The sequence below is a fragment of the Ambystoma mexicanum genome, chromosome 4q, assembly GCF_040938575.1.
Source record: "Ambystoma mexicanum isolate Mex_15411 chromosome 4q, UKY_AmexF1_1, whole genome shotgun sequence".
Lineage (NCBI taxonomy): Eukaryota > Metazoa > Chordata > Amphibia > Caudata > Ambystomatidae > Ambystoma > Ambystoma mexicanum.
Window position 1 is genome coordinate 773,970,738 of NC_090928.1, and position 16,061 is coordinate 773,986,798.

A 16,061-nucleotide genomic window follows, 5' to 3' on the forward strand; every position below is an offset into this window, starting at 1 on the left:
GCAATGTACAATGGTCATGTCATTTCTGGCATGTATGTAGTTTCTTTAAATTCACAGAACATCCTGAATCCTTTACCGTGACTACAAAATCGGTGCTGAGTTCATGAATCATTTGTTGTCTTTTGTAAAACTCTACAGTCTGTGAAGTACTATGTTGGCCTTATTGTCACACCTTTTCTCCTTTCTTTTATTTTCTTTCTTTAAACACATCATCTTCATCTTTGGGCATTTCAAAGACAGGGAGACTTTCAGTCTCTCTTTGGGTTTCTATGCCAAGTTGCCTTACTTTGTTCTTGTTGATTGCTTAATATTGGTGCGTGGGTTACATTAACCCCAACCAATCACTACTGTGGAAGCTTGAATTGTCGTAATAAAGATTTCACACTGGCTGAAGTTTTAACTTGTATTTATTCTCCACAATACTGTAATCTTTAAATAATTTGCTCAATATGGAGCACAGTTGAAAATGTCAGCTGTAGGATGGTAGAAGTCCATCTGCCTGCCTCCTGTGTATCCTCACGCACCTTCTGCCTGTTCTCTGAAATGTGTGTCTAATGTGTGTGTAATACTGTGACAGAATGCCATCTGGTGAGGGTGGGATAAACAGAATGTTTTTGATTTTTAGAGATAAAATGATGTGGGTAGTTCTGTTTTTGAATACTACGCCTGCTAACCAGACCGCCTTTCAAAATTCTCAGTGCCAAAATCCTAGTGCCTTTCCTGTGGCTGTCTGCTGACATCTCTGGCAATTCTCTTCCGGTAGTAGCAGGGCAGGGTCAAATGTCCAACGGGCAGAGGTGGCTTTTTAAGCTTCTGCATCTCTGGTTCAAAACATGATAACTGAGTACCCCAGTCGACCGGTGGCCTGATAAACTGTCAATATAAATTTTATCTAGTTATGGCATGGTGGCTACTGAGGTTATACAATGATACAGCCACATCATTTGGATGTCATATTAGTATCAGCATGGTGTGGTGACTCAGTCATGACAGTACTGGTGTTTATTAGCTATCTGGCCTGGATGTAACCACAGCAACCCTGTGCAACAATGCCCAAGAAGCTGCCCCTTTGACCCCCTGGGAAAGGCAAATGCCTTCAGCCTGGGCACAGGAACCCACCGTGGGAGAACCCTAAGTACCAGGGCTTCAAAGACAGCCATGACATAACAAAGACACTCTCACACCAAGGTGATGATTACTGGAGTCCTTTTAATGTAGGCAGACATGGGAAAGGGCAGATGTTAGAGTAGCCCAGGGTAGGAATTTAGGCCAAGAGACCAACCACCTTGGATTCTGTTAAAGCTCCCTAAACGTTCTGCTTCTCCCCAATTCCTACAGACAAAACACACTAGGCATGTTATCAGAATGCAAGAACATTTGTTACAGCAGCCTGGATTGGACCACTGAAAACAGGCTTGCTTTGGACCAAGCTGTTGTAGCATTTTGCCTTTATAATTCTGACTTTATCTTTAGATTCAACACAAGAAGGATTCACCTGGAAATATGTAGGGGCTACAGTCTATTGCAAAGTCCAAAGTCCTCTGCCTTAGCGGTATAGACTAAAGGTTCCAAAGAAGAGGAAATCTCTTCTCCCTACACCCCAAATGTGCTATAAAGGGGCACATTTGGAGTGCATATTGCTGAGGAACAAGTCCTCTCTGCTGCCTGTGTGCTGGGCCCGGGATTCTGCTCACTAGGGGTTAAGGACACCCGGTAGGTGTCAGATAACAAGCAGGACTTCAGGGAGGTCACACGTCCCACACCTCTTAATGTGTCACTCAGTCCCCGTGGCAGCCCTCCACAATTTTGCTTGTTGGTGCCCATGCTCCACTGACTAGACCTTTAGCTACCCACTGTACTTCCACAAGGGCACGCATCCGCTGTGACTCCAGAGTCATTGCCGATGATTCTTGGCCAGCTGTGATGGAGCACGCCCACTCTAATGCTGTTCAGCTGATTGTTCAGATAATCTTGAACTTTAGCACAGGCAATGTCCCACTCTAAGTTCTTTCCTGTTGGCACTAGCATCAGTTTAGTCATTGCTTCTCTGGTGATTGTATTTAGTGTTCCAATAATGTGTAACTCACCTGTATTTGTATCTGGATTGGTAATCTCTGCCAAAGTGATACACCCTGTTGCCCGTTCCATTCTACCCAATTTATCATTTAGAAGCGGCCCCTGATGCACATTCCACAATGCATGGGCTTATTTGCACCATCCCAAACCCTGGCCACCAATTCTCTCTTACCCCTCCTAAGAAACAATACTTCTCTCTGCTGTTGCAGTCTTATGGCCACACTTTGTGAGTAATTTGATAACTGAGTTGCAGCCTGGCAAAGGAACTGAAAATACTATTGTGCCCAGAGATAAATTAATAATCACATATTGGAACCCAGCCCCATCTGTCTCAATAACAGTACCATAACAAATATGAGACAATAGTAGTCTTAAAGAATTCAGAAATGTCAAATGCGTGGGAGACCATATGATGTATTAGTGAACCTGTTTGATTTTCTTTATCCCTATTATATCAACAGATTACCTGCAAAGTCGTCAAACAAACCTCAACCGCTTTTGTGGTGTTCTTAAAATTCAGTAGTTATTAAAAAAAATTCAATAGTGTCATTGAAGTCTGCTTCTGTTCCTGCGCGTCAGTACTGCATCTGCCTGTGCCAACCACAGTGGGATATCTACCACTCTACTTGCCACCTTCTCATCAGACCAATGTGAATCCAGACCCATTTTTTAGCAAGACACCTGTTGCCAGGCACTCGAGAGTTAATGAGTGCAGCCCCCGCCGTTGGGGAGGCGGAGTTATTGTATTGGGGAGCGGGAAGGAGAAACGGGGAGTTCTGGGTAAGGCGCGAAGGCGCCAGTTCCTGTTAGAGATTAGACGAATAAAGAAGTTGTTACATCCACTCCGTGTGCGCGTCCTCCTTACTGGCCCTTCTGAGAGGGTAACACTGGCGACGAGGTTTTCCAGTGCGCACCGCGGAGTCCTCCTCCTCCTTGGCAATCCGCCACGCTCGTGCCCGGCAGGCCTACCGGCTCCTCCGCCGCATGCACCTCCTCCTGCTCCTTCGGTGGCCGCACACGTGCCACCACCTTCCTCTTTCCGCTACATCGGGGATTTTACCACGTGCCCTCCGGCAACTGAAGTACGCCACGGCCTGACTCATCTCCTCCCGACGAGCTACCGTCGCACATCGCCATGAGCAGAAGGGGCTCCACCTCAGGGTCCGGGCCCAGTTCACCTCAACTGCCCCGTGCGACGCAACCGATTCAACTACGCCTACCCCCACCTTTCACCATGACCCCACAGTCCACAAAAGGGCCGCGATGGACTGACTGGATGGAGGATTTTCTACATTCCATTTCCCAGGCCCCCTTCCTAAAATACAAAACAGAAAAACAATAAGAGGCTGCATCGTAAAGATGTGGCAGCTAAGGTGCAACTGCAGTTGCATTAGTAGGTTGATTAGAAGGAGAGAAGGCTCAGTCGTCTCAATAACTGGGGCTAAGACTTTATGCTTCACTTCACAGCTAATGCTCGGGTGTAGCTGTTGTCTGACAGCCAATTGCAGAGATCTTCACACGTGTAAGGTACTTGTCTTGGCTGACACTGAGATGGCCTGGTCAAAATTCTCAAATGTAGATCAACTGCATACTCACAACTTCCTTTTAAGACACATATCTCACCTTGTCAGGACACCAGAAACCTCACACGATATCAGGGCCATGATTCAAACTCTGAAGCAGTGAGCACTTGAGCTAGATTATACCTCTGTCAATGCTCATGTTGAGTAGGAACATGTTTACATTAATTACAGTAAAGGGAACCATTTAAGATAGCAAAAAGGCAATCGAGTTCCAATGCCACTAGGGGCACAACAGTTCCATTACTCACTGTTCTGGGGTGACAGCATGCTTACAGTGAGTTTCAAGTATCCAGGTGGGGCGCTCCTTAATCTTAATGGCTGAATTAGTCTAGGTGCTAAAGCAGACTTGCAGTGATGGATTTTCACCAGCACAGTCCCCTGGCAGCAGAAAATGATAGGTTTCAGTCAGCTTCTTTGGTAAAGTCTCTCTCATCTATTTATGGATGGAACTGGTAGAACACATTAGATATCTCACATAGTCAAGTAGATTATGGGATTTGAGTTGTTAAAACAAAGTAGAAAGAATCACGGCAGAATTTACCATAATCTATTTCGCTGCAATTATACTTGTGTAAAACAACACACAAATGATTAAACAACCCAATTTCAACCCCCCAACCCCTACTTGCCTTTTTGCTGGCCGCCACCTCTCCTAAACCCCTGCAGCATCAGTTCCATCCCTCTGACGCAAGTCTGATCTGACGCCGCAGGGTCCCTTTTTCTTTTTTTGCAATTTCTGGGTCCCCCACTTCCAATATCAAGGAAGTGGTGGGCACACCTGCAATGCACGAAACCCATAATACCGAACATGGTGAGCGGGGGACACCCCCGCAACTCCAGCTCCTATTGTTTGGTATTTTGGTCTTTTTTTTGTGGTGGCCAAAAGTCGGTCATACAACAATTATTTTTGGTCAAATTGTGTGTTTCCAGATTAGCATCTAAAAGGTGTAAATTCATTTCAAGACTTTTCCCCGGGGAAAATAAAGGCAGCCTCATTGGTGTCCATACAATACTTCATAAGGTCTTTGTCCTGTCCTTCGGTTGGGTGTGCTTTGCATGTTAACAAAACCAGAGGGTGTGCCTCTGGCCATTGTCCAGTCTCTTGACAGAGTTTGACCAGCTTGATGAATAAGATCCCATTCTGAATCTCCACTGTGCCTGCTGACCGAATAGGGTATGGGCAGTGGAGATTGTGTTATATATTAAGGACAGTATGTTAGGGAGAATTCTCTGTAAGGCTAATTTCCCAAACCTAGTGAGTCCCCCAGCAGCTTTGCTGGATTTTTGGGGTTTATTTTTTTCTCTCCTGCTAAGAGTGAGATTCTTTTGCTCCCACTCTTAGACATGATTTGAGGTGTTCCTTTAACTATCCATGTGTTTTATCGGCTATGGGCTCTTTTACTCCATAGGGTCTCATGTGTTTTTTTGATGTGGGTTACACAGCACCCTCCGTGCCGTAACCCAGCGGTGTCGTAACGACCCCCCAACATAGACTCCATACCCTGGGACTGACTACTGTCTCCCAGGGCATGTAGAGTCACCATTGGCTTTGCTAGTCCCAAATTATGAACAGAAACCAGTACAAACCATCATATTGTGGACGTACTGGTCGGGGCAATTCGATTGCCCCAGGGTCTGATTTTCGAGGGGGCACGTCTCCGTCCCCCCTGATCGAGTTTTGGCTGGTGGCAGTGGATTCTACTTTTTATATTCGACCGCAAATATATCTCTATGGGATTTTCCCATTGTTCGAGGCTACCAACTTTAATTATTTAATTCTTATAGACTCGAACATACCGCTAGTTCATTTATTTAATATTAATTCACTGGTTGATATTTTTTGCCAGAACTCGATTCTAAAATGGCGTTTGTGTTCTCTTCTGTGACTCCAACCCAAGTCGAACCCTTTGTTCCACTTTTTGGCAGGCTTCTCCACAGAAGCCTTCTAAAGTGGTGCCACTCTGTCTGGGTACCACATGGGTTTGGGGGGTGGGGGGTTAGGCACCCTGGACTGAGTTATCTTGGGAACTCAATTCGCACTCTTGTGTGATTGGCCCAAGTGGTGAGCCGGCCTGCTCACCACTTAGCATGTTTGATTGACAGCTAGGCTGAGTGAATGGGGGTGCGCTGCATAAAAGCAGGGCTTTCGGGACTGGAACTTCAGAAGTCGCCACAGGACCTAAGAATACGAGGAGGGAGAAGCTGAGCCGGCCTGCAACGACGACACCACCGGTGGAGCCCTGCTGAACCGTCTCACCACTGTTCCCAACGACAGAGGAGATCTCCAGCCCGGAGAGTCTTCTTCCTTCGACTGGTGGGGATAACCAGTCTACCTTCTTTTCGCCTTCCTGGAGCATCTCGTGGCCGCCTTGCCTCGCCACAGGACCTAAGAATACGAGGAGGGAGAAGCTGAGCCGGCCTGCAACGACGACACCACCGGTGGAGCCATGCTGAACCGTCTCACCACTGTTCCCAACGACAGAGGAGATCTCCAGCCCGGAGAGTCTTCTTCCTTCGACTGGTGGGGATAACCAGTCTACCTTCTTTTCGCCTTCCTGGAGCATCTCGTGGCCGCCTTGCCTGTGCCAAGCCCCCCAGCAACCGGGATACCACGTTTTCACCTCTACCGCGAACCGATAGGGTAGTACCTTTGTACCGGAGAACTCCGTGGCTGGTTTCTTCCCTGGCAGTGCAACGACCTTCATCTTTCCTCCACGACGCGATCTTCTCTTCCTCTGGAGGATGCTGCGACTTGCACCCGCTGCCAGGAACAACTGCCCCCGCTGGAGGATCCTCTCCATTTAAGGTACTGAGTTCCGCCTGGCTTCCCTTGCAACCGTTTGAACGGGGTGTATTAAATCCTCGTCTCAAACCTGGGTTAACCTGGTACACCTTAGCTAACTTTTCTGCACTGAACTAAACCTTTTTTGAACTACCTCCACAAACTTCAAAGACTCTGTGTAACTGTCTGATCTTGGGCACCTTCCGCCGGGCTCCCTTGAAAGTGGGCCTGGCACCTAAACTTCCTTGCTCACCAGTAGACTGTGCCTTCCTAAACTTGCTGTGGTTCTTTAAAAAGTGTTTAGTGTGTATGCTTCCATAATTCTGCTTTTCCCTCCCTTTTTTTTTTTAACTTGTTGAAGTGCCATCGAACGTTAAGCGCTCACCTCTGTCTGGAAATAAGTGGTGTTAACTAAGACTTGTCCAACAAGTAATCAGGGATGTACATATAATAATAGTGATTATGTTTTGAACTTATCTTACCAATTTAGTGCTAGTGTGTTTTATAAGTGTGTGTTAAATAAATAATTATATACTTTTACACCAAAGCTCTGGTCAGTGTTTGCTTGTGCTACTGTATTTCTGTAACTATTTTGTATGCTCTTTATACTGCCTAACTCTTCTTGAGGGAAGTCTGACTGCTCAGCCACAGCTACCAAGTGAATCTGTGTGGTACAGACTGCTACCAAGTGGGTTTACTGCCAAACACCTGTAGTCTTAAATCTTTTGCAGTGGTCCCTAAGGGAACTGCACAGGTTTCTGTCTAACACAGTAAATAGTATATTTCCTACTTTGTTGCCAACATGGGTACCTTGGCCACTGTTTATAATGAAGGGTAGTCCAAATCTTGGCACAAAATCCCTTATCAACGCTTTGATTACTGTGATTGCATCTGCTCTCTGGCACAGGTATGCTTTCACCCAGCTGGAGAAAGTGGCTAGGACCATCGGGATGTACTGTAGTTTGTTACAACACAGCAATTTGAGAAGGTTTATCTGCACGTTTCTGAATGGGACATAGGATGGTGGATAGGCCCCTTGGGTAGTTGGCACCACATTACCCACATTATTCTGAAGACAGAAAACACACCTTCTGCAGTAATCTTGTGCCATAGTAGCAAATTCAGGTAAGTAGCAGTGTTTGTTCAGTGTTGAAATCATTCCACTTTTGGTTGATCATGCGCTCCTGACAGATAGATTGGTTAAGGTTGGCGGATGTACTACCTCTGCTGCCTGGAGGTTTAGACCATTTCTTGGCCCTAGAACTGCATCTGTGACCAAGGGTAGTGCAAATCTCAAATCTCCCTTCTGCGTGTTGTACCTCAGGGCTCATGCCTGACACCATTACTGTTTAATGTGTACAACAGGCCTTTTTGCAATCGGCTATCTTCTATGGGTGTAAAGATCACAAATTATGCAGACGATACCCAGATTGTGATAGAATTATCTGGTACCTACAGTAAAGATTCAGACAGTGTCAATGAAGTGTTTAAGGCAATACAGTCTTTGATGGGCACAAACTCCCTGGCTTTAAACAATAACAAAACTGAGCTGCTCATCGTGGGCACACCACTAGATCTAAATCAACTTGAAGATTCTTAAAATAGCTTCATTATCGTGGGCAATACCATTAAGGTCTCTGATTTCTTCCTGCTCTTATTTTGTTCATATTCTCTGGCAGATTCGTCCTTATTTATCATAGTCCAATAGGTCCATGATTGCAGCAGCTATCATTATTACAAAACTGGATTATTGTAACAGTTTGCTTGTTGGAACCTCCTTAGCAAATATGAAAAGTCTACCAGTGATCCAAAATGGAGCTGTGCGCACTGTTTGAGGAATTGGTCGTCAGTCCCAAGTGTCAGAGGCTCGTAGAAAACTGCACTGGCTCTCGGTCATTCAAAGAATTCAGTTCAGAAGCACCATCTTGGTGTTCAAATGCTTGGCAGGTGAAGCTCCTGCATATCTTTTGTCTCAAGTCTTGAGGGTCCTTTTTTGCTGACTTTACGTTCCAATAAAGATATCTCACTCTATCAACATCGAGTTCTTATAAAAAAGATTGGTGGCTCAAGCTTCAATACCGAGCCTTTGGAACTCATTACCATCCTATATCAAGGGATGTATGTCGACTGCTCAGTTAAAAAAAGTCTAAAAACATATCTGCTTGACATGCGCACAGGTTAAATTACCCTTTCTGACTTCCTTGTTGCTTGGCATCCCCCTTTTTATGTTTTTTGTTATTGGTCTTGTGAGTGCCTTGAGGCCTTTGGGCAAATGGGGCTATAAAAGAAATAGATGGATGGATGGATGCATAGATAGATAGATAGATAGATAGATAGATAGATAGATAGATAGATAGATAGATAGATAGATAGATACCACATGAGCTTGCCCTTGATATATTCTTACAAAATTAAAGAGTCATATTTTTGGTACAACTAAGCATCCTTGTTCATCTCTCCACATAGAGTCCTCATGTAATCGCCACCCTATGCATACTGTGAAAATCCAATGGGTCTCACCCAGTCCTCCGGGACTTGTCATCCTGTTGACCAGGACACGGCCTTCGCTTTTGGATTCAGTACCTGGGGATGGACCAGTGCGGGAGGATCACCTCGATGAGGGGTCTTCGGGCAGGTGGGGTGAGGCAACCGATGGTGAGATGCTGTATTCCCCCCTTTTTGGTTCATCTAAGTCATCCGATTTTTTAGAATTCTCTGAGGTCCCAACCCTCCCCCCCTTTTTACACAAACACTGGGCTGAGGAATAGGGTTACTGAGAGTAACTAGACTAACTCATATACATCGTACTGGACATGTCCTGCTAATTGTGTCAGGCAAAGTCAGGAACTTGACTCTAAGTGCATACACCTGATAGCAATTAGCTCTCCTCACATGGATAAAAGGCAAAACCTAGAGACACACACTGAGCAAGGTGGAACACGAGTACGAGCAGAGCCTCACAGGCAAAGGCAAACCTACTGGAGCAGAGTGACGGACTAAGGGATGACTGTAGAGGGGTGAAAACCCCAGGAGTTCCCTACATGAGGGTGTTGCTTCCAGCAGGCTGTGAAAGACACGTGGAGAAGGCCAGATCCCAAAACAGAAGGCTGCATTGTATTTCAAGGACGCCAGTGACCCTCCCAGGTGAACGGCAGAGTTGGGTAGGCGAGACCAAGCCTGTGTTACTAACCTTGACTCGTGAATTGGAAATCGTAAAAACAAGAAAGAAGCGCACATGGCCGGTGAGTCGGCAAGCGACCTGAGAGACCAGTGTGTGTTAAAGAAAGATTGAAGTGGCAACATTATATAGCAAGTGAAGGCTGCATGCGTGTGGATGAGACGCAAAGAAAGGCAGATCTGTGAATGCACTTTAAAGTAAGGACAGCTGTAAAATCAGTGATACTAAGTAACGGAGTGGTCCCGCGAAAGGAAGTAACCCACTCGAAAGTCTCAGTGAAAGGTGCATTGTTTGTAGCGATAAAAGTGAAGGAACTGCAAAAGCTAAGTAAGCAAAATTAAACCCAGAGAGAAGGGGAGAGTAAAAAGCTGAGCAGTGAACTTTGAGTGGACGTGGTCCTGCGGAGGTCTGTATAGAAAGCCACGCACGTTTGAAGGTCTTCAACATCCTCTGAGCCCGATTGAGGGAGACCCAAAGTGTAATAAGTTTAGGAAAGGGAGTCCCCTGCGAGCATTGTTGAAATTTGTTATGTTAGGTCTGAGTCCGACAGAGGGGGACCCACATGAACTTTCTGTTGAACATTGTTTCAAAGGCTGAAATTAGAGACTTCAACATGGAAGACCAGGTGGACATCAATTTTTTTTTTTTTTGTTAGAAACCCGAGCCAATGTGTGTCAGACTGCCTATGGGGACACTATGTGGTCTAACGTGGAGGGGAGAGCTGATTTAGCCACATTTATTCTTCTAAACACTTATTTTTCCTCTACATACATTTCTTCTTTATACACTTTTTGTACAAGAGATAGGGCAGGCAGTAGGTTTTGTTAGCATATAGGCCATTTTGATTTGACAGACGTCACTTGGACTGTTTATTTATTATTTGATGCTCGGGACTACTCCCGTCTTAGTTATAAGGCAGAATAGGGGTGTTTCCAAACCCTGAAAACTGTAATAAAGGTTTTACAAATTGTACCTTTTGTATCAGTGCCATACTTGTGGTACCATGCCTCCCCTGCAGTACCCAATAATCTTTCCCAATTGATGGAGCATTTTCTTGTATCAGCTCCTCAAGACCCTTCAAAAGGGGCGGCTCCAGCATCATTCATATAAGGAGATATTCAGCAATTCATCCCGAGAGTGAGTAAAAGCTGCCTATTTTGCAGTGGAGTCCACAATATTGTTGCAGCAATTAACTCTATCCAGTGGCTGGTGCACTGCACATTTGATGATTCCAATTTTTTTGGGAGCATTATAGCAATTAGTGCTGCACTTGTGTATTTACAGGTGAACCAGAAGAGTTTGCGAATCCCTGTTGTATCTACAGCTGTCCATCAACAACTCCAAATGCATATATGGAATCTGTGTAAATGTTCACAGACTGTTTTTTCAGCCTGTTTACAAGCCCTTATAAGTGGCACAAGCTTCGATATCTGTGTAGATGTGACAATTGGCAATTAACCACTCTCCACAACCTCTGCTTGTGCCCATTCGGCATATTCCTCTTCCAACCAGCTCTTCTGATCTCGATAAAACGATCCATTCACAAAATATATCGGATCAGCATCATCTAAAGGAGTGTTTGTCAAATCGCTCCTTGGAGTTAAAAGGAAATGAGTGATAGCAAAACAGTAATGGGGCTCTGTTTCATGTGGTTCACCATGCAGAGAAGTATGACGCAGTGATGCTGGATTCAGCACAGGGCATCAGGTTAATGCATTATTCGAAGAATTTAACAATATCATCTCATACTGATTAGCACAGGAGATAGACGTGTTGTGTTTTGGTATTGAGCAATAATGCTAATACAGAGTGTGGAACAGCCACTACCAGAGGAGGTCCTGATAATATTTTCACACTGCTACACCTCAATATTATCCAATGGGTCTCTGGTGGTGTCCATGTTTTTGTGTCAGTACAGCAACTGAAAACAATACAAATATAATATGAATTTCTTTCTTTAATCTGCTTATTTTTTTGGTTATGTATTCAAAGGCTTCTTTAGCTCCATCATCTACAATAACCTACTGTACATAAGAATGTTCTCATCTGTGTAACTGTCTGAGGTTTTGGAATTTTGTACACTGCTTGCTTTCAAGAAGAGGCGACTCTATGCACATTACAACATCATGTCCTAAATAGTGCACACTTTCCCTGCAGACTGGTAGGGTCTGTTTAGAAGCTTAATGTCCTTTGTTATCCAAAGCAGCTAGCAAAACCTGTGTGTCCAATTTCCATGTGTGATGGGATTGAGAACCCCTCTCAACCTGGGGTGGGAGGCCTAGCAGGTCTTCTGAGCTGTTCCTACACCAGTGGAGGATTGTGGTAGTTGAGAGGGCCCCAATTCCTCTCTATCCCCCTTGTGCCAACCTATGTATGTGCAGTATCCTTTTGTCTCACACCCTATCTCCATAGTAAGATGCTCGCCAGATTCTTTGTTTTCTCTAGAGTCAACATTCAGGACCTTGGCAACAACCGGCAAAGAGAACAGTCCTCCAGTGACACACGCTACCTGCGTTTCCAGACCAGAGACCTGGAACAGAACAAAGAAGATCAACCCGCCAGCATTCCACGCCATCAGAGGTTGGATACCCAAGGCAGAGAGCCAACGAAAGGAGAGAGAGAAAATGGGAAAGTTACTGGAACGTATACACGATTGTGAGGTAGACTGTTTAATGCTCCTTGGTGTCAATATCCAACACCCTCAGGAATTGGGCATCCAGCTAGACCACAACAGACTAAACCACGGATTGCAGACCCCTACACAGGCTGCGCTTACCTACAGGGATCCAAGACCAAAACCCACTAACACAAACCTGGACATTTTACTACCATTGGGACACCATAAATATATTGAGGTGGGCACATGTGGAAAAAAGGTGGGGGGCTCAACCCACTATAGTGCTTTGAGGCCATACCAATGGCAGTAGGTGCTATATAAATGCCACATAACATAAGATTTGTTATCTTTGCTACTAGTTACACCACCTGGGTGGGGATCGTGGAGCCAGATTGGCGCAGGCAAGTTATTCCATGGCAGAAGGAGGGAATCATAAAGAGGGGGACAGGAAACAGGAAGTAATTGGTTGTTCTGGTCAGGTCAGAGGAGGAGGCGATGGCAGACAGAGACCAGCAGGAGGTAAAAGGAGAAGCGGAATGTGGAGGTAATTTCTGGAGCAGGTGAGCTATTGGTTAGTGAGTGCAAGTGGTACTGGTTCTGAGTTTGCATGAGGAGAGGGTAAAAAGTGTGGATAGGCTACAAAGTGAAGGAAGTGTATGTGAAGTGTGTGTGTGAGTGAAAGAAGGGTGTCTGAGTACAAGGTGGGATGAAGTTATAGTCAAAGTGCAGAAGAGGGTTTATTAGTGTGGAGAAGGGAGAAGTAGTGTGGAGGCAAGACTTGTAGTGTAGAGTAGGGAGTAGTAGTGTTGTGGAGAAAGTAAGAACATCAAAGGGTAGAAATGAGGCTCAGAAGGAACGGGAAACATCGGAGGGACAGAGGAGGAAAACAGGGAGGAGATAGTGTAGAGGTGGGCAATGTTCCCTCTAAGCTGTGCGCATGTGCGCTTGCCCAGCTTCCTTATGAGTCCCGCTCAGAAGAATTTTAGCAGCGCACACAGACAATTCCCATCTTCTCAAGAAGTAAAAAGGCACAAACAGCAACAGTTATCTGGTATTTGCTTTCTCTCCTAATAAAACTAAATTATACTAACTAGTATTGATATTATGGTCTTGCCTAATTTCATTGCACTACCATGAAAGCGTGACCTTAAAAACCTAACAAACCTAAAAACAGAAAACACCCTCAGGAGGTTAAAACAAATATGAATTAAGTGGCTCCATGAACAGAAGATCAGAAGATCTAACTCAGATGTAATGATAATGATGTGTTATTTATATAGCGCCTTAATCCAAAGCGATTTACAGAGCACATATTTACATACAATATCGCCCATCAAAAATTGGTACTCATTTATTGACCTCGGAAGGATGAAAGGCTGATTTGGCATTGCCGGGATTCAAACCTGCGACCTGAAGATCACATTCAGATCACAGCAGCAAGCGCTCAACCCACTGAGCTATTTTACCGGCTGTAAGATGAGTGCCCACATACATCAATGAAGTATCCTTCCATCCCATCCATGACTCCTATACTTGACTCTACAACACATGTACCTTGTATCTATTGTAACTTCTGCCTCAGTCCACAGTTTCCAGTTTTTAGGGAGTAAAAACTGGTGGTGGTATGCCTCTTCGCTGCAAGACTGGTTTTGAGTAAGTGTTGTCACAGGACAATGTAGTGTGGATGGTAAGTAGTGGCACAGGAATTCTTATCATATTCTGTGGTACAGTTATTCTGATGCAATTTTCATCCTTACACAAATTATGTTCTCCTGGCCTTTGAATTATTTCATTATAGTGGAGATTATTTTTAGTTGGCGTTATTTGATCTGCAAATATTGTATCCTGTCTGAATTTTTTGCCAGCCACATCAGTAATGATGAGTGATTTTTTTTTGTTTTTTTTTTTGTAATACAGAGGTTTTTTCAAAGGGAATAAAACACTTAATGCAGGGATAAAATGTCAAGTTGCAAGCAACTAGCCAGCCAAAAAAAGTAACTTGCCACTTTAATTCTACACATACACATAACACACCATTTCTTACTCACCAAGAGTCAAATACAACTAGCCAGGGCTAGTGGCGAGTGCACATTTTGTGCACTGCTTAATGCATTGTCTCAGAAGGAGTACATTTGTGTGGCAGATCCTTAAGTCATAGACTGGTTGACTCTTTATAATCACATATAAAATAAATAATTTTTTAGTCTATCTTTGGAAAAAAGTTATGCAAATTACACTGTTTAGACTGATTTGTAAAGTGTTGCAGTAGCTGGAAAGGAGAAACTGCCTCCTAAAGGCTTGGGATTGATTGCTCACTAACGATCCATGCTCACAAAGTGTCTTACCCTGTTAGTCAGTTTTGCCCATGGAAAATAATGAGCGCCAAAGGCCAGCCATTTCTGCACATAGAGAAAAATAATTAGAGGGAACATTGGAGGTGGGTCAGTTTGAAGGAGGAAAGTGGGAAGTGAAGAACATCAGGAAGTGATAGGGAGAGAAGTGTGTGGGCATGGCCAAAAGGAGACCAAGTTGCACATCTTTTCTATAGGGCAAAATCCATTATCCCATTAGAATACTAACCACTCGCTATAGGAGGGAAAGTCTAGGATGTCTCTGAGGGAGTCTAAATCCATTGAGGCCTCACGCCCAGTATCAGGCAGAACCTAGACAGAAGGGGTAAGTATTTAGTCTCTGTTAACCTGGGACTTGGGGGCAAATAGGTTAGGGAGGAGGTGATTTTATAGACGAGAGAAAGACAGAGGGTTAGTCATAAAACCCATAAGAAATGTAATTAAAACCCATCTGTGACACATGTCTCATATGAAATCCTCAACCTACTTTGCCAACATCTACCCCCCTGAAAAGTGTAGGTCATTTAAATCCGTCTTAAATTGCTGAGAAAACAGTAGGGGATTCAGTGTACCCCTGGTGTGGAATAGTACACATGTACTGAACACCTGTGTGCAAAAATGCGAATAAGCATTGACTATCCTTATGTATGGGTGCAGAAAAGAAAGCAGTGCACAGATCCGCTACTGTGAAGTGCATAGCTGATTGTGGTATTCAGGACACAATGGTCGCTGGATTGGGCACAAAAGGAAATGATGGGATAACAGCAGATTCACTGCCTGCACAAATCTGTGAGTATTCCTACCTGGCTTTCTGACATGCACAATTGGGGTGTTACAAAGGCTATAGGTGGAGAAAATGTTACCCTGCTTTAGGGGAAACTATATAACCGGGGTTAGTCCTTCCTTGGGTTCTGATTTCAATGGATATTGTGGAATACCTAGTAACCTCTTAGAGGGATTGATTCTATTTTTTACTGGCTCAGCATCCTGCCTTATTATCTTGGACTCACCACAAAGATTATTGTTCTGCATTAATTAACTCTTGTTAATCAGGAGACTAATCCTCCTTCCAAGTGCCACTGGCTTGTCTGGCAAAATTATCGCTTTAAGCAGCTTGAACAGGACTTGGGACCATGTAGGCGCATCATTCTTTAGGCTCCTATTTGACAGGCCATACTGCCCAGCTGCTCTAGAATAAGAAGCTTTAGCTATCCGATTCCCAATGGCTTCTCGTGACAGCTGAAGGTCCCACTGGATGTTATATCTGATGGCCTCAGTTACCACTTTTATTTCACTAAGCTCCCGGACAAAATAGCTCACCCAATCCCTTTCTGATACTGTATTACTCTGCAAGGCCCCTTACAAATGCTTCTGACCATTTGTTATAGGCCAAACATTTCTAGAATTGCTGGCATGCACTGATATCAGCATCGCATGGCCATCTTCCAAGTTGCGTTTACGTTTCTGTGATCTC

General features: G+C 44.5%; 1 protein-coding gene across 1 annotated transcript in view; it reads left to right on the forward strand.

Moving 5' to 3' along the window:
* The window catches only part of LOC138467292 (ADP-ribose glycohydrolase MACROD2-like), a 1,886,603-nt gene that overhangs the window by 1,021,419 nt on the left and 849,123 nt on the right, over positions 1-16,061 (forward strand). The gene's annotated exons all lie outside the window — the stretch shown is intronic.